Raw genomic sequence first — 20910 nt, 5'->3', positions numbered from 1 at the left:
ATCAATCAATCAATCAATCAAAGAAAATAATTAATGAAGTACCTTTCAGGTAGAGTCAGTCACAGCATCAGGCCACGTCCAACTGTCAATTTTCTCTTTGCTAGCTTGCCAGGTGCAGCAATCTTCTCTGTTGGTCGGTCAGTCCTCTGATCTCTTTCTTTCAACTGAATTGGAAAGGGGTGCACCGATCCTGGAAGTAATGCAATACCAGGTCAATGCGTGGAGTGGACAGAGCAAGCTCCGATTCCAGCTCCCTGTTCTAAAAAATCCATTTAATATATGGTCCCCAGATAGGGGACGTATCAGATATTAAACTGATAAGAACAGATACTACACTTGATCTTAGCCATAAGGCCGAGAAGCGATGGCAAGCGCTCGGCACCTGTTCTGGCGCCCTTCCGTGTTCACTGTGCACCGCTCAAGGTGTGCACCATGCTGCTGCAGCCCTATTTTGGTTTTTTTTTTTGTTTTTTTTTTCCTTTCCCTTAATGAAGTAGAAATCAATTAGCTTGTGCAGGTTTTCCCTACCTGCCACCAAAAGTGAAAAAAAAGAAAAGAAAAACTTTTGTGCAAGGCAAAGTGACATGTGCAAATGTTATCTTGTGACGCCAGCGGATTTTGCCGAATTTTGCGAATCTGCATAAACCACTCCCACCGTTTGACCACACCCATTCAAGTGTCCGGTCAAGTGCAAGTTCAGAAATAAATTTATGCCCAAAAAATTTTAAAAGAATTCAATGCATTTAAAATTGAATAAAATGGCAGCAAATCAGACACTTTGCAGCAGTAATGTCATTTGCAATCAATCAATCAATCAATCAATCAAAGAAAATAATTAATGAAGTACCTTTCAGGTAGAGTCAGTCACAGCATCAGGCCACGTCCAACTGTCAATTTTCTCTTTGCTAGCTTGCCAGGTGCAGCAATCTTCTCTGTTGGTCGGTCAGTCCTCTGTCTCTTTCTTTCAACTGAATTGGAAAGGGGTGCACCGATCCTGGAAGTAATGCAATACCAGGTCAATGCGTGGAGTGGACAGAGCAAGCTCCGATTCCAGCTCCCTGTTCTAAAAATCCATTTAATATATGGTCCCCAGATAGGGGACGTATCAGATATTAAACTGATAAGAACAGATACTACACTTGATCTTAGCCATAAGGCCGAGAAGCGATGGCAAGCGCTCGGCACCTGTTCTGGCGCCCTTCCGTGTTCACTGTGCACCGCTCAAGGTGTGCACCATGCTGCTGCAGCCCTATTTTGGTTTTTTTTTTGTTTTTTTTTCCTTTCCCTTAATGAAGTAGAAATCAATTAGCTTGTGCAGGTTTTCCCTACCTGCCACCAAAAGTGAAAAAAAGAAAAGAAAAACTTTTGTGCAAGGCAAAGTGACATGTGCAAATGTTATCTTGTGACGCCAGCGGATTTTGCCGAATTTTGCGAATCTGCATAAACCACTCCCACCGTTTGACCACACCCATTCAAGTGTCCGGTCAAGTGCAAGTTCAGAAATAAATTTATGCCCAAAAATTTTAAAAGAATTCAATGCATTTAAAATTGAATAAAATGGCAGCAAATCAGACACTTTGCAGCAGTAATGTCATTTGCAATCAATCAATCAATCAATCAATCAAAGAAAATAATTAATGAAGTACCTTTCAGGTAGAGTCAGTCACAGCATCAGGCCACGTCCAACTGTCAATTTTCTCTTTGCTAGCTTGCCAGGTGCAGCAATCTTCTCTGTTGGTCGGTCAGTCCTCTGTCTCTTTCTTTCAACTGAATTGGAAAGGGGTGCACCGATCCTGGAAGTAATGCAATACCAGGTCAATGCGTGGAGTGGACAGAGCAAGCTCCGATTCCAGCTCCCTGTTCTAAAAATCCATTTAATATATGGTCCCCAGATAGGGGACGTATCAGATATTAAACTGATAAGAACAGATACTACACTTGATCTTAGCCATAAGGCCGAGAAGCGATGGCAAGCGCTCGGCACCTGTTCTGGCGCCCTTCCGTGTTCACTGTGCACCGCTCAAGGTGTGCACCATGCTGCTGCAGCCCTATTTTGGTTTTTTTTTTGTTTTTTTTTCCTTTCCCTTAATGAAGTAGAAATCAATTAGCTTGTGCAGGTTTTCCCTACCTGCCACCAAAAGTGAAAAAAAAGAAAAGAAAAACTTTTGTGCAAGGCAAAGTGACATGTGCAAATGTTATCTTGTGACGCCAGCGGATTTTGCCGAATTTTGCGAATCTGCATAAACCACTCCCACCGTTTGACCACACCCATTCAAGTGTCCGGTCAAGTGCAAGTTCAGAAATAAATTTATGCCCAAAAATTTTAAAAGAATTCAATGCATTTAAAATTGAATAAAATGGCAGCAAATCAGACACTTTGCAGCAGTAATGTCATTTGCAATCAATCAATCAATCAATCAATCAAAGAAAATAATTAATGAAGTACCTTTCAGGTAGAGTCAGTCACAGCATCAGGCCACGTCCAACTGTCAATTTTCTCTTTGCTAGCTTGCCAGGTGCAGCAATCTTCTCTGTTGGTCGGTCAGTCCTCTGTCTCTTTCTTTCAACTGAATTGGAAAGGGGTGCACCGATCCTGGAAGTAATGCAATACCAGGTCAATGCGTGGAGTGGACAGAGCAAGCTCCGATTCCAGCTCCCTGTTCTAAAAATCCATTTAATATATGGTCCCCAGATAGGGGACGTATCAGATATTAAACTGATAAGAACAGATACTACACTTGATCTTAGCCATAAGGCCGAGAAGCGATGGCAAGCGCTCGGCACCTGTTCTGGCGCCCTTCCGTGTTCACTGTGCACCGCTCAAGGTGTGCACCATGCTGCTGCAGCCCTATTTTGGTTTTTTTTTTGTTTTTTTTTCCTTTCCCTTAATGAAGTAGAAATCAATTAGCTTGTGCAGGTTTTCCCTACCTGCCACCAAAAGTGAAAAAAAAGAAAAGAAAAACTTTTGTGCAAGGCAAAGTGACATGTGCAAATGTTATCTTGTGACGCCAGCGGATTTTGCCGAATTTTGCGAATCTGCATAAACCACTCCCACCGTTTGACCACACCCATTCAAGTGTCCGGTCAAGTGCAAGTTCAGAAATAAATTTATGCCCAAAAATTTTAAAAGAATTCAATGCATTTAAAATTGAATAAAATGGCAGCAAATCAGACACTTTGCAGCAGTAATGTCATTTGCAATCAATCAATCAATCAATCAATCAAAGAAAATAATTAATGAAGTACCTTTCAGGTAGAGTCAGTCACAGCATCAGGCCACGTCCAACTGTCAATTTTCTCTTTGCTAGCTTGCCAGGTGCAGCAATCTTCTCTGTTGGTCGGTCAGTCCTCTGTCTCTTTCTTTCAACTGAATTGGAAAGGGGTGCACCGATCCTGGAAGTAATGCAATACCAGGTCAATGCGTGGAGTGGACAGAGCAAGCTCCGATTCCAGCTCCCTGTTCTAAAAATCCATTTAATATATGGTCCCCAGATAGGGGACGTATCAGATATTAAACTGATAAGAACAGATACTACACTTGATCTTAGCCATAAGGCCGAGAAGCGATGGCAAGCGCTCGGCACCTGTTCTGGCGCCCTTCCGTGTTCACTGTGCACCGCTCAAGGTGTGCACCATGCTGCTGCAGCCCTATTTTGGTTTTTTTTTTGTTTTTTTTTCCTTTCCCTTAATGAAGTAGAAATCAATTAGCTTGTGCAGGTTTTCCCTACCTGCCACCAAAAGTGAAAAAAAAGAAAAGAAAAACTTTTGTGCAAGGCAAAGTGACATGTGCAAATGTTATCTTGTGACGCCAGCGGATTTTGCCGAATTTTGCGAATCTGCATAAACCACTCCCACCGTTTGACCACACCCATTCAAGTGTCCGGTCAAGTGCAAGTTCAGAAATAAATTTATGCCCAAAAATTTTAAAAGAATTCAATGCATTTAAAATTGAATAAAATGGCAGCAAATCAGACACTTTGCAGCAGTAATGTCATTTGCAATCAATCAATCAATCAATCAATCAAAGAAAATAATTAATGAAGTACCTTTCAGGTAGAGTCAGTCACAGCATCAGGCCACGTCCAACTGTCAATTTTCTCTTTGCTAGCTTGCCAGGTGCAGCAATCTTCTCTGTTGGTCGGTCAGTCCTCTGTCTCTTTCTTTCAACTGAATTGGAAAGGGGTGCACCGATCCTGGAAGTAATGCAATACCAGGTCAATGCGTGGAGTGGACAGAGCAAGCTCCGATTCCAGCTCCCTGTTCTAAAAATCCATTTAATATATGGTCCCCAGATAGGGGACGTATCAGATATTAAACTGATAAGAACAGATACTACACTTGATCTTAGCCATAAGGCCGAGAAGCGATGGCAAGCGCTCGGCACCTGTTCTGGCGCCCTTCCGTGTTCACTGTGCACCGCTCAAGGTGTGCACCATGCTGCTGCAGCCCTATTTTGGTTTTTTTTTTGTTTTTTTTTCCTTTCCCTTAATGAAGTAGAAATCAATTAGCTTGTGCAGGTTTTCCCTACCTGCCACCAAAAGTGAAAAAAAAGAAAAGAAAAACTTTTGTGCAAGGCAAAGTGACATGTGCAAATGTTATCTTGTGACGCCAGCGGATTTTGCCGAATTTTGCGAATCTGCATAAACCACTCCCACCGTTTGACCACACCCATTCAAGTGTCCGGTCAAGTGCAAGTTCAGAAATAAATTTATGCCCAAAAATTTTAAAAGAATTCAATGCATTTAAAATTGAATAAAATGGCAGCAAATCAGACACTTTGCAGCAGTAATGTCATTTGCAATCAATCAATCAATCAATCAATCAAAGAAAATAATTAATGAAGTACCTTTCAGGTAGAGTCAGTCACAGCATCAGGCCACGTCCAACTGTCAATTTTCTCTTTGCTAGCTTGCCAGGTGCAGCAATCTTCTCTGTTGGTCGGTCAGTCCTCTGTCTCTTTCTTTCAACTGAATTGGAAAGGGGTGCACCGATCCTGGAAGTAATGCAATACCAGGTCAATGCGTGGAGTGGACAGAGCAAGCTCCGATTCCAGCTCCCTGTTCTAAAAATCCATTTAATATATGGTCCCCAGATAGGGGACGTATCAGATATTAAACTGATAAGAACAGATACTACACTTGATCTTAGCCATAAGGCCGAGAAGCGATGGCAAGCGCTCGGCACCTGTTCTGGCGCCCTTCCGTGTTCACTGTGCACCGCTCAAGGTGTGCACCATGCTGCTGCAGCCCTATTTTGGTTTTTTTTTTGTTTTTTTTTCCTTTCCCTTAATGAAGTAGAAATCAATTAGCTTGTGCAGGTTTTCCCTACCTGCCACCAAAAGTGAAAAAAAAGAAAAGAAAAACTTTTGTGCAAGGCAAAGTGACATGTGCAAATGTTATCTTGTGACGCCAGCGGATTTTGCCGAATTTTGCGAATCTGCATAAACCACTCCCACCGTTTGACCACACCCATTCAAGTGTCCGGTCAAGTGCAAGTTCAGAAATAAATTTATGCCCAAAAATTTTAAAAGAATTCAATGCATTTAAAATTGAATAAAATGGCAGCAAATCAGACACTTTGCAGCAGTAATGTCATTTGCAATCAATCAATCAATCAATCAATCAAAGAAAATAATTAATGAAGTACCTTTCAGGTAGAGTCAGTCACAGCATCAGGCCACGTCCAACTGTCAATTTTCTCTTTGCTAGCTTGCCAGGTGCAGCAATCTTCTCTGTTGGTCGGTCAGTCCTCTGTCTCTTTCTTTCAACTGAATTGGAAAGGGGTGCACCGATCCTGGAAGTAATGCAATACCAGGTCAATGCGTGGAGTGGACAGAGCAAGCTCCGATTCCAGCTCCCTGTTCTAAAAATCCATTTAATATATGGTCCCCAGATAGGGGACGTATCAGATATTAAACTGATAAGAACAGATACTACACTTGATCTTAGCCATAAGGCCGAGAAGCGATGGCAAGCGCTCGGCACCTGTTCTGGCGCCCTTCCGTGTTCACTGTGCACCGCTCAAGGTGTGCACCATGCTGCTGCAGCCCTATTTTGGTTTTTTTTTTGTTTTTTTTTCCTTTCCCTTAATGAAGTAGAAATCAATTAGCTTGTGCAGGTTTTCCCTACCTGCCACCAAAAGTGAAAAAAAAGAAAAGAAAAACTTTTGTGCAAGGCAAAGTGACATGTGCAAATGTTATCTTGTGACGCCAGCGGATTTTGCCGAATTTTGCGAATCTGCATAAACCACTCCCACCGTTTGACCACACCCATTCAAGTGTCCGGTCAAGTGCAAGTTCAGAAATAAATTTATGCCCAAAAATTTTAAAAGAATTCAATGCATTTAAAATTGAATAAAATGGCAGCAAATCAGACACTTTGCAGCAGTAATGTCATTTGCAATCAATCAATCAATCAATCAATCAAAGAAAATAATTAATGAAGTACCTTTCAGGTAGAGTCAGTCACAGCATCAGGCCACGTCCAACTGTCAATTTTCTCTTTGCTAGCTTGCCAGGTGCAGCAATCTTCTCTGTTGGTCGGTCAGTCCTCTGTCTCTTTCTTTCAACTGAATTGGAAAGGGGTGCACCGATCCTGGAAGTAATGCAATACCAGGTCAATGCGTGGAGTGGACAGAGCAAGCTCCGATTCCAGCTCCCTGTTCTAAAAATCCATTTAATATATGGTCCCCAGATAGGGGACGTATCAGATATTAAACTGATAAGAACAGATACTACACTTGATCTTAGCCATAAGGCCGAGAAGCGATGGCAAGCGCTCGGCACCTGTTCTGGCGCCCTTCCGTGTTCACTGTGCACCGCTCAAGGTGTGCACCATGCTGCTGCAGCCCTATTTTGGTTTTTTTTTTGTTTTTTTTTCCTTTCCCTTAATGAAGTAGAAATCAATTAGCTTGTGCAGGTTTTCCCTACCTGCCACCAAAAGTGAAAAAAAAGAAAAGAAAAACTTTTGTGCAAGGCAAAGTGACATGTGCAAATGTTATCTTGTGACGCCAGCGGATTTTGCCGAATTTTGCGAATCTGCATAAACCACTCCCACCGTTTGACCACACCCATTCAAGTGTCCGGTCAAGTGCAAGTTCAGAAATAAATTTATGCCCAAAAATTTTAAAAGAATTCAATGCATTTAAAATTGAATAAAATGGCAGCAAATCAGACACTTTGCAGCAGTAATGTCATTTGCAATCAATCAATCAATCAATCAATCAAAGAAAATAATTAATGAAGTACCTTTCAGGTAGAGTCAGTCACAGCATCAGGCCACGTCCAACTGTCAATTTTCTCTTTGCTAGCTTGCCAGGTGCAGCAATCTTCTCTGTTGGTCGGTCAGTCCTCTGTCTCTTTCTTTCAACTGAATTGGAAAGGGGTGCACCGATCCTGGAAGTAATGCAATACCAGGTCAATGCGTGGAGTGGACAGAGCAAGCTCCGATTCCAGCTCCCTGTTCTAAAAATCCATTTAATATATGGTCCCCAGATAGGGGACGTATCAGATATTAAACTGATAAGAACAGATACTACACTTGATCTTAGCCATAAGGCCGAGAAGCGATGGCAAGCGCTCGGCACCTGTTCTGGCGCCCTTCCGTGTTCACTGTGCACCGCTCAAGGTGTGCACCATGCTGCTGCAGCCCTATTTTGGTTTTTTTTTTGTTTTTTTTTCCTTTCCCTTAATGAAGTAGAAATCAATTAGCTTGTGCAGGTTTTCCCTACCTGCCACCAAAAGTGAAAAAAAAGAAAAGAAAAACTTTTGTGCAAGGCAAAGTGACATGTGCAAATGTTATCTTGTGACGCCAGCGGATTTTGCCGAATTTTGCGAATCTGCATAAACCACTCCCACCGTTTGACCACACCCATTCAAGTGTCCGGTCAAGTGCAAGTTCAGAAATAAATTTATGCCCAAAAATTTTAAAAGAATTCAATGCATTTAAAATTGAATAAAATGGCAGCAAATCAGACACTTTGCAGCAGTAATGTCATTTGCAATCAATCAATCAATCAATCAATCAAAGAAAATAATTAATGAAGTACCTTTCAGGTAGAGTCAGTCACAGCATCAGGCCACGTCCAACTGTCAATTTTCTCTTTGCTAGCTTGCCAGGTGCAGCAATCTTCTCTGTTGGTCGGTCAGTCCTCTGTCTCTTTCTTTCAACTGAATTGGAAAGGGGTGCACCGATCCTGGAAGTAATGCAATACCAGGTCAATGCGTGGAGTGGACAGAGCAAGCTCCGATTCCAGCTCCCTGTTCTAAAAATCCATTTAATATATGGTCCCCAGATAGGGGACGTATCAGATATTAAACTGATAAGAACAGATACTACACTTGATCTTAGCCATAAGGCCGAGAAGCGATGGCAAGCGCTCGGCACCTGTTCTGGCGCCCTTCCGTGTTCACTGTGCACCGCTCAAGGTGTGCACCATGCTGCTGCAGCCCTATTTTGGTTTTTTTTTTGTTTTTTTTTCCTTTCCCTTAATGAAGTAGAAATCAATTAGCTTGTGCAGGTTTTCCCTACCTGCCACCAAAAGTGAAAAAAAAGAAAAGAAAAACTTTTGTGCAAGGCAAAGTGACATGTGCAAATGTTATCTTGTGACGCCAGCGGATTTTGCCGAATTTTGCGAATCTGCATAAACCACTCCCACCGTTTGACCACACCCATTCAAGTGTCCGGTCAAGTGCAAGTTCAGAAATAAATTTATGCCCAAAAATTTTAAAAGAATTCAATGCATTTAAAATTGAATAAAATGGCAGCAAATCAGACACTTTGCAGCAGTAATGTCATTTGCAATCAATCAATCAATCAATCAATCAAAGAAAATAATTAATGAAGTACCTTTCAGGTAGAGTCAGTCACAGCATCAGGCCACGTCCAACTGTCAATTTTCTCTTTGCTAGCTTGCCAGGTGCAGCAATCTTCTCTGTTGGTCGGTCAGTCCTCTGTCTCTTTCTTTCAACTGAATTGGAAAGGGGTGCACCGATCCTGGAAGTAATGCAATACCAGGTCAATGCGTGGAGTGGACAGAGCAAGCTCCGATTCCAGCTCCCTGTTCTAAAAATCCATTTAATATATGGTCCCCAGATAGGGGACGTATCAGATATTAAACTGATAAGAACAGATACTACACTTGATCTTAGCCATAAGGCCGAGAAGCGATGGCAAGCGCTCGGCACCTGTTCTGGCGCCCTTCCGTGTTCACTGTGCACCGCTCAAGGTGTGCACCATGCTGCTGCAGCCCTATTTTGGTTTTTTTTTTGTTTTTTTTTCCTTTCCCTTAATGAAGTAGAAATCAATTAGCTTGTGCAGGTTTTCCCTACCTGCCACCAAAAGTGAAAAAAAAGAAAAGAAAAACTTTTGTGCAAGGCAAAGTGACATGTGCAAATGTTATCTTGTGACGCCAGCGGATTTTGCCGAATTTTGCGAATCTGCATAAACCACTCCCACCGTTTGACCACACCCATTCAAGTGTCCGGTCAAGTGCAAGTTCAGAAATAAATTTATGCCCAAAAATTTTAAAAGAATTCAATGCATTTAAAATTGAATAAAATGGCAGCAAATCAGACACTTTGCAGCAGTAATGTCATTTGCAATCAATCAATCAATCAATCAATCAAAGAAAATAATTAATGAAGTACCTTTCAGGTAGAGTCAGTCACAGCATCAGGCCACGTCCAACTGTCAATTTTCTCTTTGCTAGCTTGCCAGGTGCAGCAATCTTCTCTGTTGGTCGGTCAGTCCTCTGTCTCTTTCTTTCAACTGAATTGGAAAGGGGTGCACCGATCCTGGAAGTAATGCAATACCAGGTCAATGCGTGGAGTGGACAGAGCAAGCTCCGATTCCAGCTCCCTGTTCTAAAAATCCATTTAATATATGGTCCCCAGATAGGGGACGTATCAGATATTAAACTGATAAGAACAGATACTACACTTGATCTTAGCCATAAGGCCGAGAAGCGATGGCAAGCGCTCGGCACCTGTTCTGGCGCCCTTCCGTGTTCACTGTGCACCGCTCAAGGTGTGCACCATGCTGCTGCAGCCCTATTTTGGTTTTTTTTTTGTTTTTTTTTCCTTTCCCTTAATGAAGTAGAAATCAATTAGCTTGTGCAGGTTTTCCCTACCTGCCACCAAAAGTGAAAAAAAAGAAAAGAAAAAACTTTTGTGCAAGGCAAAGTGACATGTGCAAATGTTATCTTGTGACGCCAGCGGATTTTGCCGAATTTTGCGAATCTGCATAAACCACTCCCACCGTTTGACCACACCCATTCAAGTGTCCGGTCAAGTGCAAGTTCAGAAATAAATTTATGCCCAAAAATTTTAAAAGAATTCAATGCATTTAAAATTGAATAAAATGGCAGCAAATCAGACACTTTGCAGCAGTAATGTCATTTGCAATCAATCAATCAATCAATCAATCAAAGAAAATAATTAATGAAGTACCTTTCAGGTAGAGTCAGTCACAGCATCAGGCCACGTCCAACTGTCAATTTTCTCTTTGCTAGCTTGCCAGGTGCAGCAATCTTCTCTGTTGGTCGGTCAGTCCTCTGTCTCTTTCTTTCAACTGAATTGGAAAGGGGTGCACCGATCCTGGAAGTAATGCAATACCAGGTCAATGCGTGGAGTGGACAGAGCAAGCTCCGATTCCAGCTCCCTGTTCTAAAAATCCATTTAATATATGGTCCCCAGATAGGGGACGTATCAGATATTAAACTGATAAGAACAGATACTACACTTGATCTTAGCCATAAGGCCGAGAAGCGATGGCAAGCGCTCGGCACCTGTTCTGGCGCCCTTCCGTGTTCACTGTGCACCGCTCAAGGTGTGCACCATGCTGCTGCAGCCCTATTTTGGTTTTTTTTTTGTTTTTTTTTCCTTTCCCTTAATGAAGTAGAAATCAATTAGCTTGTGCAGGTTTTCCCTACCTGCCACCAAAAGTGAAAAAAAAGAAAAGAAAAACTTTTGTGCAAGGCAAAGTGACATGTGCAAATGTTATCTTGTGACGCCAGCGGATTTTGCCGAATTTTGCGAATCTGCATAAACCGACTCCCACCGTTTGACCACACCCATTCAAGTGTCCGGTCAAGTGCAAGTTCAGAAATAAATTTATGCCCAAAAATTTTAAAAGAATTCAATGCATTTAAAATTGAATAAAATGGCAGCAAATCAGACACTTTGCAGCAGTAATGTCATTTGCAATCAATCAATCAATCAATCAATCAAAGAAAATAATTAATGAAGTACCTTTCAGGTAGAGTCAGTCACAGCATCAGGCCACGTCCAACTGTCAATTTTCTCTTTGCTAGCTTGCCAGGTGCAGCAATCTTCTCTGTTGGTCGGTCAGTCCTCTGTCTCTTTCTTTCAACTGAATTGGAAAGGGGTGCACCGATCCTGGAAGTAATGCAATACCAGGTCAATGCGTGGAGTGGACAGAGCAAGCTCCGATTCCAGCTCCCTGTTCTAAAAATCCATTTAATATATGGTCCCCAGATAGGGGACGTATCAGATATTAAACTGATAAGAACAGATACTACACTTGATCTTAGCCATAAGGCCGAGAAGCGATGGCAAGCGCTCGGCACCTGTTCTGGCGCCCTTCCGTGTTCACTGTGCACCGCTCAAGGTGTGCACCATGCTGCTGCAGCCCTATTTTGGTTTTTTTTTTGTTTTTTTTTTCCTTTCCCTTAATGAAGTAGAAATCAATTAGCTTGTGCAGGTTTTCCCTACCTGCCACCAAAAGTGAAAAAAAAGAAAAGAAAAACTTTTGTGCAAGGCAAAGTGACATGTGCAAATGTTATCTTGTGACGCCAGCGGATTTTGCCGAATTTTGCGAATCTGCATAAACCACTCCCACCGTTTGACCACACCCATTCAAGTGTCCGGTCAAGTGCAAGTTCAGAAATAAATTTATGCCCAAAAATTTTAAAAGAATTCAATGCATTTAAAATTGAATAAAATGGCAGCAAATCAGACACTTTGCAGCAGTAATGTCATTTGCAATCAATCAATCAATCAATCAATCAAAGAAAATAATTAATGAAGTACCTTTCAGGTAGAGTCAGTCACAGCATCAGGCCACGTCCAACTGTCAATTTTCTCTTTGCTAGCTTGCCAGGTGCAGCAATCTTCTCTGTTGGTCGGTCAGTCCTCTGTCTCTTTCTTTCAACTGAATTGGAAAGGGGTGCACCGATCCTGGAAGTAATGCAATACCAGGTCAATGCGTGGAGTGGACAGAGCAAGCTCCGATTCCAGCTCCCTGTTCTAAAAATCCATTTAATATATGGTCCCCAGATAGGGGACGTATCAGATATTAAACTGATAAGAACAGATACTACACTTGATCTTAGCCATAAGGCCGAGAAGCGATGGCAAGCGCTCGGCACCTGTTCTGGCGCCCTTCCGTGTTCACTGTGCACCGCTCAAGGTGTGCACCATGCTGCTGCAGCCCTATTTTGGTTTTTTTTTTGTTTTTTTTTCCTTTCCCTTAATGAAGTAGAAATCAATTAGCTTGTGCAGGTTTTCCCTACCTGCCACCAAAAGTGAAAAAAAAGAAAAGAAAAACTTTTGTGCAAGGCAAAGTGACATGTGCAAATGTTATCTTGTGACGCCAGCGGATTTTGCCGAATTTTGCGAATCTGCATAAACCACTCCCACCGTTTGACCACACCCATTCAAGTGTCCGGTCAAGTGCAAGTTCAGAAATAAATTTATGCCCAAAAATTTTAAAAGAATTCAATGCATTTAAAATTGAATAAAATGGCAGCAAATCAGACACTTTGCAGCAGTAATGTCATTTGCAATCAATCAATCAATCAATCAATCAAAGAAAATAATTAATGAAGTACCTTTCAGGTAGAGTCAGTCACAGCATCAGGCCACGTCCAACTGTCAATTTTCTCTTTGCTAGCTTGCCAGGTGCAGCAATCTTCTCTGTTGGTCGGTCAGTCCTCTGTCTCTTTCTTTCAACTGAATTGGAAAGGGGTGCACCGATCCTGGAAGTAATGCAATACCAGGTCAATGCGTGGAGTGGACAGAGCAAGCTCCGATTCCAGCTCCCTGTTCTAAAAATCCATTTAATATATGGTCCCCAGATAGGGGACGTATCAGATATTAAACTGATAAGAACAGATACTACACTTGATCTTAGCCATAAGGCCGAGAAGCGATGGCAAGCGCTCGGCACCTGTTCTGGCGCCCTTCCGTGTTCACTGTGCACCGCTCAAGGTGTGCACCATGCTGCTGCAGCCCTATTTTGGTTTTTTTTTTGTTTTTTTTTCCTTTCCCTTAATGAAGTAGAAATCAATTAGCTTGTGCAGGTTTTCCCTACCTGCCACCAAAAGTGAAAAAAAAGAAAAGAAAAACTTTTGTGCAAGGCAAAGTGACATGTGCAAATGTTATCTTGTGACGCCAGCGGATTTTGCCGAATTTTGCGAATCTGCATAAACCACTCCCACCGTTTGACCACACCCATTCAAGTGTCCGGTCAAGTGCAAGTTCAGAAATAAATTTATGCCCAAAAATTTTAAAAGAATTCAATGCATTTAAAATTGAATAAAATGGCAGCAAATCAGACACTTTGCAGCAGTAATGTCATTTGCAATCAATCAATCAATCAATCAATCAAAGAAAATAATTAATGAAGTACCTTTCAGGTAGAGTCAGTCACAGCATCAGGCCACGTCCAACTGTCAATTTTCTCTTTGCTAGCTTGCCAGGTGCAGCAATCTTCTCTGTTGGTCGGTCAGTCCTCTGTCTCTTTCTTTCAACTGAATTGGAAAGGGGTGCACCGATCCTGGAAGTAATGCAATACCAGGTCAATGCGTGGAGTGGACAGAGCAAGCTCCGATTCCAGCTCCCTGTTCTAAAAATCCATTTAATATATGGTCCCCAGATAGGGGACGTATCAGATATTAAACTGATAAGAACAGATACTACACTTGATCTTAGCCATAAGGCCGAGAAGCGATGGCAAGCGCTCGGCACCTGTTCTGGCGCCCTTCCGTGTTCACTGTGCACCGCTCAAGGTGTGCACCATGCTGCTGCAGCCCTATTTTGGTTTTTTTTTTGTTTTTTTTTCCTTTCCCTTAATGAAGTAGAAATCAATTAGCTTGTGCAGGTTTTCCCTACCTGCCACCAAAAGTGAAAAAAAAGAAAAGAAAAACTTTTGTGCAAGGCAAAGTGACATGTGCAAATGTTATCTTGTGACGCCAGCGGATTTTGCCGAATTTTGCGAATCTGCATAAACCACTCCCACCGTTTGACCACACCCATTCAAGTGTCCGGTCAAGTGCAAGTTCAGAAATAAATTTATGCCCAAAAATTTTAAAAGAATTCAATGCATTTAAAATTGAATAAAATGGCAGCAAATCAGACACTTTGCAGCAGTAATGTCATTTGCAATCAATCAATCAATCAATCAATCAAAGAAAATAATTAATGAAGTACCTTTCAGGTAGAGTCAGTCACAGCATCAGGCCACGTCCAACTGTCAATTTTCTCTTTGCTAGCTTGCCAGGTGCAGCAATCTTCTCTGTTGGTCGGTCAGTCCTCTGTCTCTTTCTTTCAACTGAATTGGAAAGGGGTGCACCGATCCTGGAAGTAATGCAATACCAGGTCAATGCGTGGAGTGGACAGAGCAAGCTCCGATTCCAGCTCCCTGTTCTAAAAATCCATTTAATATATGGTCCCCAGATAGGGGACGTATCAGATATTAAACTGATAAGAACAGATACTACACTTGATCTTAGCCATAAGGCCGAGAAGCGATGGCAAGCGCTCGGCACCTGTTCTGGCGCCCTTCCGTGTTCACTGTGCACCGCTCAAGGTGTGCACCATGCTGCTGCAGCCCTATTTTGGTTTTTTTTTTGTTTTTTTTTCCTTTCCCTTAATGAAGTAGAAATCAATTAGCTTGTGCAGGTTTTCCCTACCTGCCACCAAAAGTGAAAAAAAAGAAAAGAAAAACTTTTGTGCAAGGCAAAGTGACATGTGCAAATGTTATCTTGTGACGCCAGCGGATTTTGCCGAATTTTGCGAATCTGCATAAACCACTCCCACCGTTTGACCACACCCATTCAAGTGTCCGGTCAAGTGCAAGTTCAGAAATAAATTTATGCCCAAAAATTTTAAAAGAATTCAATGCATTTAAAATTGAATAAAATGGCAGCAAATCAGACACTTTGCAGCAGTAATGTCATTTGCAATCAATCAATCAATCAATCAATCAAAGAAAATAATTAATGAAGTACCTTTCAGGTAGAGTCAGTCACAGCATCAGGCCACGTCCAACTGTCAATTTTCTCTTTGCTAGCTTGCCAGGTGCAGCAATCTTCTCTGTTGGTCGGTCAGTCCTCTGTCTCTTTCTTTCAACTGAATTGGAAAGGGGTGCACCGATCCTGGAAGTAATGCAATACCAGGTCAATGCGTGGAGTGGACAGAGCAAGCTCCGATTCCAGCTCCCTGTTCTAAAAATCCATTTAATATATGGTCCCCAGATAGGGGACGTATCAGATATTAAACTGATAAGAACAGATACTACACTTGATCTTAGCCATAAGGCCGAGAAGCGATGGCAAGCGCTCGGCACCTGTTCTGGCGCCCTTCCGTGTTCACTGTGCACCGCTCAAGGTGTGCACCATGCTGCTGCAGCCCTATTTTGGTTTTTTTTTTGTTTTTTTTTCCTTTCCCTTAATGAAGTAGAAATCAATTAGCTTGTGCAGGTTTTCCCTACCTGCCACCAAAAGTGAAAAAAAAGAAAAGAAAAACTTTTGTGCAAGGCAAAGTGACATGTGCAAATGTTATCTTGTGACGCCAGCGGATTTTGCCGAATTTTGCGAATCTGCATAAACCACTCCCACCGTTTGACCACACCCATTCAAGTGTCCGGTCAAGTGCAAGTTCAGAAATAAATTTATGCCCAAAAATTTTAAAAGAATTCAATGCATTTAAAATTGAATAAAATGGCAGCAAATCAGACACTTTGCAGCAGTAATGTCATTTGCAATCAATCAATCAATCAATCAATCAAAGAAAATAATTAATGAAGTACCTTTCAGGTAGAGTCAGTCACAGCATCAGGCCACGTCCAACTGTCAATTTTCTCTTTGCTAGCTTGCCAGGTGCAGCAATCTTCTCTGTTGGTCGGTCAGTCCTCTGTCTCTTTCTTTCAACTGAATTGGAAAGGGGTGCACCGATCCTGGAAGTAATGCAATACCAGGTCAATGCGTGGAGTGGACAGAGCAAGCTCCGATTCCAGCTCCCTGTTCTAAAAATCCATTTAATATATGGTCCCCAGATAGGGGACGTATCAGATATTAAACTGATAAGAACAGATACTACACTTGATCTTAGCCATAAGGCCGAGAAGCGATGGCAAGCGCTCGGCACCTGTTCTGGCGCCCTTCCGTGTTCACTGTGCACCGCTCAAGGTGTGCACCATGCTGCTGCAGCCCTATTTTGGTTTTTTTTTTGTTTTTTTTTCCTTTCCCTTAATGAAGTAGAAATCAATTAGCTTGTGCAGGTTTTCCCTACCTGCCACCAAAAGTGAAAAAAAAGAAAAGAAAAACTTTTGTGCAAGGCAAAGTGACATGTGCAAATGTTATCTTGTGACGCCAGCGGATTTTGCCGAATTTTGCGAATCTGCATAAACCACTCCCACCGTTTGACCACACCCATTCAAGTGTCCGGTCAAGTGCAAGTTCAGAAATAAATTTATGCCCAAAAATTTTAAAAGAATTCAATGCATTTAAAATTGAATAAAATGGCAGCAAATCAGACACTTTGCAGCAGTAATGTCATTTGCAATCAATCAATCAATCAATCAATCAAAGAAAATAATTAATGAAGTACCTTTCAGGTAGAGTCAGTCACAGCATCAGGCCACGTCCAACTGTCAATTTTCTCTTTGCTAGCTTGCCAGGTGCAGCAATCTTCTCTGTTGGTCGGTCAGTCCTCTGTCTCTTTCTTTCAACTGAATTGGAAAGGGGTGCACCGATCCTGGAAGTAATGCAATACCAGGTCAATGCGTGGAGTGGACAGAGCAAGCTCCGATTCCAGCTCCCTGTTCTAAAAATCCATTTAATATATGGTCCCCAGATAGGGGACGTATCAGATATTAAACTGATAAGAACAGATACTACACTTGATCTTAGCCATAAGGCCGAGAAGCGATGGCAAGCGCTCGGCACCTGTTCTGGCGCCCTTCCGTGTTCACTGTGCACCGCTCAAGGTGTGCACCATGCTGCTGCAGCCCTATTTTGGTTTTTTTTTTGTTTTTTTTTCCTTTCCCTTAATGAAGTAGAAATCAATTAGCTTGTGCAGGTTTTCCCTACCTGCCACCAAAAGTGAAAAAAAAGAAAAGAAAAACTTTTGTGCAAGGCAAAGTGACATGTGCAAATGTTATCTTGTGACGCCAGCGGATTTTGCCGAATTTTGCGAATCTGCATAAACCACTCCCACCGTTTGACCACACCCATTCAAGTGTCCGGTCAAGTGCAAGTTCAGAAATAAATTTATGCCCAAAAATTTTAAAAGAATTCAATGCATTTAAAATTGAATAAAATGGCAGCAAATCAGACACTTTGCAGCAGTAATGTCATTTGCAATCAATCAATCAATCAATCAATCAAAGAAAATAATTAATGAAGTACCTTTCAGGTAGAGTCAGTCACAGCATCAGGCCACGTCCAACTGTCAATTTTCTCTTTGCTAGCTTGCCAGGTGCAGCAATCTTCTCTGTTGGTCGGTCAGTCCTCTGTCTCTTTCTTTCAACTGAATTGGAAAGGGGTGCACCGATCCTGGAAGTAATGCAATACCAGGTCAATGCGTGGAGTGGACAGAGCAAGCTCCGATTCCAGCTCCCTGTTCTAAAAATCCATTTAATATATGGTCCCCAGATAGGGGACGTATCAGATATTAAACTGATAAGAACAGATACTACACTTGATCTTAGCCATAAGGCCGAGAAGCGATGGCAAGCGCTCGGCACCTGTTCTGGCGCCCTTCCGTGTTCACTGTGCACCGCTCAAGGTGTGCACCATGCTGCTGCAGCCCTATTTTGGTTTTTTTTTTGTTTTTTTTTCCTTTCCCTTAATGAAGTAGAAATCAATTAGCTTGTGCAGGTTTTCCCTACCTGCCACCAAAAGTGAAAAAAAAGAAAAGAAAAACTTTTGTGCAAGGCAAAGTGACATGTGCAAATGTTATCTTGTGACGCCAGCGGATTTTGCCGAATTTTGCGAATCTGCATAAACCACTCCCACCGTTTGACCACACCCATTCAAGTGTCCGGTCAAGTGCAAGTTCAGAAATAAATTTATGCCCAAAAATTTTAAAAGAATTCAATGCATTTAAAATTGAATAAAATGGCAGCAAATCAGACACTTTGCAGCAGTAATGTCATTTGCAATCAATCAATCAATCAATCAATCAAAGAAAATAATTAATGAAGTACCTTTCAGGTAGAGTCAGTCACAGCATCAGGCCACGTCCAACTGTCAATTTTCTCTTTGCTAGCTTGCCAGGTGCAGCAATCTTCTCTGTTGGTCGGTCAGTCCTCTGTCTCTTTCTTTCAACTGAATTGGAAAGGGGTGCACCGATCCTGGAAGTAATGCAATACCAGGTCAATGCGTGGAGTGGACAGAGCAAGCTCCGATTCCAGCTCCCTGTTCTAAAAATCCATTTAATATATGGTCCCCAGATAGGGGACGTATCAGATATTAAACTGATAAGAACAGATACTACACTTGATCTTAGCCATAAGGCCGAGAAGCGATGGCAAGCGCTCGGCACCTGTTCTGGCGCCCTTCCGTGTTCACTGTGCACCGCTCAAGGTGTGCACCATGCTGCTGCAGCCCTATTTTGGTTTTTTTTTTGTTTTTTTTTCCTTTCCCTTAATGAAGTAGAAATCAATTAGCTTGTGCAGGTTTTCCCTACCTGCCACCAAAAGTGAAAAAAAAGAAAAGAAAAACTTTTGTGCAAGGCAAAGTGACATGTGCAAATGTTATCTTGTGACGCCAGCGGATTTTGCCGAATTTTGCGAATCTGCATAAACCACTCCCACCGTTTGACCACACCCATTCAAGTGTCGCGGTCAAGTGCAAGTTCAGAAATAAATTTATGCCCAAAAATTTTAAAAGAATTCAATGCATTTAAAATTGAATAAAATGGCAGCAAATCAGACACTTTGCAGCAGTAATGTCATTTGCAATCAATCAATCAATCAATCAATCAAAGAAAATAATTAATGAAGTACCTTTCAGGTAGAGTCAGTCACAGCATCAGGCCACGTCCAACTGTCAATTTTCTCTTTGCTAGCTTGCCAGGTGCAGCAATCTTCTCTGTTGGTCGGTCAGTCCTCTGTCTCTTTCTTTCAACTGAATTGGAAAGGGGTGCACCGATCCTGGAAGTAATGCAATACCAGGTCAATGCGTGGAGTGGACAGAGCAAGCTCCGATTCCAGCTCCCTGTTCTAAAAATCCATTTAATATATGGTCCCCAGATAGGGGACGTATCAGATATTAAACTGATAAGAACAGATACTACACTTGATCTTAGCCATAAGGCCGAGAAGCGATGGCAAGCGCTCGGCACCTGTTCTGGCGCCCTTCCGTGTTCACTGTGCACCGCTCAAGGTGTGCACCATGCTGCTGCAGCCCTATTTTGGTTTTTTTTTTGTTTTTTTTTCCTTTCCCTTAATGAAGTAGAAATCAATTAGCTTGTGCAGGTTTTCCCTACCTGCCACCAAAAGTGAAAAAAAAGAAAAGAAAAACTTTTGTGCAAGGCAAAGTGACATGTGCAAATGTTATCTTGTGACGCCAGCGGATTTTGCCGAATTTTGCGAATCTGCATAAACCACTCCCACCGTTTGACCACACCCATTCAAGTGTCCGGTCAAGTGCAAGTTCAGAAATAAATTTATGCCCAAAAATTTTAAAAGAATTCAATGCATTTAAAATTGAATAAAATGGCAGCAAATCAGACACTTTGCAGCAGTAATGTCATTTGCAATCAATCAATCAATCAATCAATCAAAGAAAATAATTAATGAAGTACCTTTCAGGTAGAGTCAGTCACAGCATCAGGCCACGTCCAACTGTCAATTTTCTCTTTGCTAGCTTGCCAGGTGCAGCAATCTTCTCTGTTGGTCGGTCAGTCCTCTGTCTCTTTCTTTCAACTGAATTGGAAAGGGGTGCACCGATCCTGGAAGTAATGCAATACCAGGTCAATGCGTGGAGTGGACAGAGCAAGCTCCGATTCCAGCTCCCTGTTCTAAAAATCCATTTAATATATGGTCCCCAGATAGGGGACGTATCAGATATTAAACTGATAAGAACAGATACTACACTTGATCTTAGCCATAAGGCCGAGAAGCGATGGCAAGCGCTCGGCACCTGTTCTGGCGCCCTTCCGTGTTCACTGTGCACCGCTCAAGGTGTGCACCATGCTGCTGCAGCCCTATTTTGGTTTTTTTTTTGTTTTTTTTTCCTTTCCCTTAATGAAGTAGAAATCAATTAGCTTGTGCAGGTTTTCCCTACCTGCCACCAAAAGTGAAAAAAAAGAAAAGAAAAACTTTTGTGCAAGGCAAAGTGACATGTGCAAATGTTATCTTGTGACGCCAGCGGATTTTGCCGAATTTTGCGAATCTGCATAAACCACTCCCACCGTTTGACCACACCCATTCAAGTGTCCGGTCAAGTGCAAGTTCAGAAATAAATTTATGCCCAAAAATTTTAAAAGAATTCAATGCATTTAAAATTGAATAAAATGGCAGCAAATCAGACACTTTGCAGCAGTAATGTCATTTGCAATCAATCAATCAATCAATCAATCAAAGAAAATAATTAATGAAGTACCTTTCAGGTAGAGTCAGTCACAGCATCAGGCCACGTCCAACTGTCAATTTTCTCTTTGCT

The 20910-nt window shown here is 42.0% G+C and overlaps 26 non-coding genes across 26 annotated transcripts; all 26 read right to left on the bottom strand.

Moving 5' to 3' along the window:
* Positions 1–174: 174 nt before the first annotated feature.
* On the bottom strand, positions 175–366 carry LOC142186705 (U2 spliceosomal RNA). Its single transcript, XR_012712266.1, has one exon. It is a non-coding gene; the product is annotated as a U2 spliceosomal RNA (small nuclear RNA).
* A 612-nt stretch (positions 367–978) lies between these two features.
* On the bottom strand, positions 979–1169 carry LOC142186704 (U2 spliceosomal RNA). Its single transcript, XR_012712265.1, has one exon. It is a non-coding gene; the product is annotated as a U2 spliceosomal RNA (small nuclear RNA).
* Positions 1170–1777: 608 nt separating this feature from the next.
* On the bottom strand, positions 1778–1968 carry LOC142186702 (U2 spliceosomal RNA). Its single transcript, XR_012712264.1, has one exon. It is a non-coding gene; the product is annotated as a U2 spliceosomal RNA (small nuclear RNA).
* A 609-nt stretch (positions 1969–2577) lies between these two features.
* On the bottom strand, positions 2578–2768 carry LOC142186700 (U2 spliceosomal RNA). The gene has a single exon (XR_012712262.1). It is a non-coding gene; the product is annotated as a U2 spliceosomal RNA (small nuclear RNA).
* Positions 2769–3377: 609 nt separating this feature from the next.
* On the bottom strand, positions 3378–3568 carry LOC142186699 (U2 spliceosomal RNA). The gene has a single exon (XR_012712261.1). It is a non-coding gene; the product is annotated as a U2 spliceosomal RNA (small nuclear RNA).
* A 609-nt stretch (positions 3569–4177) lies between these two features.
* LOC142186698 (U2 spliceosomal RNA) lies at positions 4178–4368 on the bottom strand. Its single transcript, XR_012712260.1, has one exon. It is a non-coding gene; the product is annotated as a U2 spliceosomal RNA (small nuclear RNA).
* Positions 4369–4977: 609 nt separating this feature from the next.
* On the bottom strand, positions 4978–5168 carry LOC142186697 (U2 spliceosomal RNA). The gene has a single exon (XR_012712259.1). It is a non-coding gene; the product is annotated as a U2 spliceosomal RNA (small nuclear RNA).
* A 609-nt stretch (positions 5169–5777) lies between these two features.
* Positions 5778–5968, bottom strand: LOC142186696 (U2 spliceosomal RNA). Its single transcript, XR_012712258.1, has one exon. It is a non-coding gene; the product is annotated as a U2 spliceosomal RNA (small nuclear RNA).
* A 609-nt stretch (positions 5969–6577) lies between these two features.
* Positions 6578–6768, bottom strand: LOC142186695 (U2 spliceosomal RNA). Its single transcript, XR_012712257.1, has one exon. It is a non-coding gene; the product is annotated as a U2 spliceosomal RNA (small nuclear RNA).
* A 609-nt stretch (positions 6769–7377) lies between these two features.
* On the bottom strand, positions 7378–7568 carry LOC142186694 (U2 spliceosomal RNA). Its single transcript, XR_012712256.1, has one exon. It is a non-coding gene; the product is annotated as a U2 spliceosomal RNA (small nuclear RNA).
* Positions 7569–8177: 609 nt separating this feature from the next.
* On the bottom strand, positions 8178–8368 carry LOC142186693 (U2 spliceosomal RNA). Its single transcript, XR_012712255.1, has one exon. It is a non-coding gene; the product is annotated as a U2 spliceosomal RNA (small nuclear RNA).
* A 609-nt stretch (positions 8369–8977) lies between these two features.
* LOC142186692 (U2 spliceosomal RNA) lies at positions 8978–9168 on the bottom strand. Its single transcript, XR_012712254.1, has one exon. It is a non-coding gene; the product is annotated as a U2 spliceosomal RNA (small nuclear RNA).
* A 609-nt stretch (positions 9169–9777) lies between these two features.
* Positions 9778–9968, bottom strand: LOC142186691 (U2 spliceosomal RNA). The gene has a single exon (XR_012712253.1). It is a non-coding gene; the product is annotated as a U2 spliceosomal RNA (small nuclear RNA).
* Positions 9969–10578: 610 nt separating this feature from the next.
* Positions 10579–10769, bottom strand: LOC142186689 (U2 spliceosomal RNA). The gene has a single exon (XR_012712251.1). It is a non-coding gene; the product is annotated as a U2 spliceosomal RNA (small nuclear RNA).
* Positions 10770–11379: 610 nt separating this feature from the next.
* LOC142186688 (U2 spliceosomal RNA) lies at positions 11380–11570 on the bottom strand. Its single transcript, XR_012712250.1, has one exon. It is a non-coding gene; the product is annotated as a U2 spliceosomal RNA (small nuclear RNA).
* Positions 11571–12180: 610 nt separating this feature from the next.
* On the bottom strand, positions 12181–12371 carry LOC142186687 (U2 spliceosomal RNA). The gene has a single exon (XR_012712249.1). It is a non-coding gene; the product is annotated as a U2 spliceosomal RNA (small nuclear RNA).
* Positions 12372–12980: 609 nt separating this feature from the next.
* LOC142186686 (U2 spliceosomal RNA) lies at positions 12981–13171 on the bottom strand. Its single transcript, XR_012712248.1, has one exon. It is a non-coding gene; the product is annotated as a U2 spliceosomal RNA (small nuclear RNA).
* Positions 13172–13780: 609 nt separating this feature from the next.
* Positions 13781–13971, bottom strand: LOC142186685 (U2 spliceosomal RNA). Its single transcript, XR_012712247.1, has one exon. It is a non-coding gene; the product is annotated as a U2 spliceosomal RNA (small nuclear RNA).
* Positions 13972–14580: 609 nt separating this feature from the next.
* Positions 14581–14771, bottom strand: LOC142186684 (U2 spliceosomal RNA). The gene has a single exon (XR_012712246.1). It is a non-coding gene; the product is annotated as a U2 spliceosomal RNA (small nuclear RNA).
* A 609-nt stretch (positions 14772–15380) lies between these two features.
* LOC142186683 (U2 spliceosomal RNA) lies at positions 15381–15571 on the bottom strand. Its single transcript, XR_012712245.1, has one exon. It is a non-coding gene; the product is annotated as a U2 spliceosomal RNA (small nuclear RNA).
* Positions 15572–16180: 609 nt separating this feature from the next.
* On the bottom strand, positions 16181–16371 carry LOC142186682 (U2 spliceosomal RNA). The gene has a single exon (XR_012712244.1). It is a non-coding gene; the product is annotated as a U2 spliceosomal RNA (small nuclear RNA).
* A 609-nt stretch (positions 16372–16980) lies between these two features.
* LOC142186681 (U2 spliceosomal RNA) lies at positions 16981–17171 on the bottom strand. The gene has a single exon (XR_012712243.1). It is a non-coding gene; the product is annotated as a U2 spliceosomal RNA (small nuclear RNA).
* A 609-nt stretch (positions 17172–17780) lies between these two features.
* LOC142186680 (U2 spliceosomal RNA) lies at positions 17781–17971 on the bottom strand. Its single transcript, XR_012712242.1, has one exon. It is a non-coding gene; the product is annotated as a U2 spliceosomal RNA (small nuclear RNA).
* A 609-nt stretch (positions 17972–18580) lies between these two features.
* LOC142186678 (U2 spliceosomal RNA) lies at positions 18581–18771 on the bottom strand. Its single transcript, XR_012712240.1, has one exon. It is a non-coding gene; the product is annotated as a U2 spliceosomal RNA (small nuclear RNA).
* A 610-nt stretch (positions 18772–19381) lies between these two features.
* On the bottom strand, positions 19382–19572 carry LOC142186677 (U2 spliceosomal RNA). The gene has a single exon (XR_012712239.1). It is a non-coding gene; the product is annotated as a U2 spliceosomal RNA (small nuclear RNA).
* Positions 19573–20181: 609 nt separating this feature from the next.
* LOC142186676 (U2 spliceosomal RNA) lies at positions 20182–20372 on the bottom strand. The gene has a single exon (XR_012712238.1). It is a non-coding gene; the product is annotated as a U2 spliceosomal RNA (small nuclear RNA).
* Between the last annotated feature and the right edge of the window lie 538 nt (positions 20373–20910).

The sequence above is a fragment of the Leptodactylus fuscus genome, unplaced genomic scaffold (assembly GCF_031893055.1).
Source record: "Leptodactylus fuscus isolate aLepFus1 unplaced genomic scaffold, aLepFus1.hap2 HAP2_SCAFFOLD_1129, whole genome shotgun sequence".
NCBI classification, from domain to species: domain Eukaryota; kingdom Metazoa; phylum Chordata; class Amphibia; order Anura; family Leptodactylidae; genus Leptodactylus; species Leptodactylus fuscus.
The sequence above is the reverse complement of the archived record's forward strand: the minus strand, read 5'-3'. Positions and strand labels throughout refer to the sequence as shown.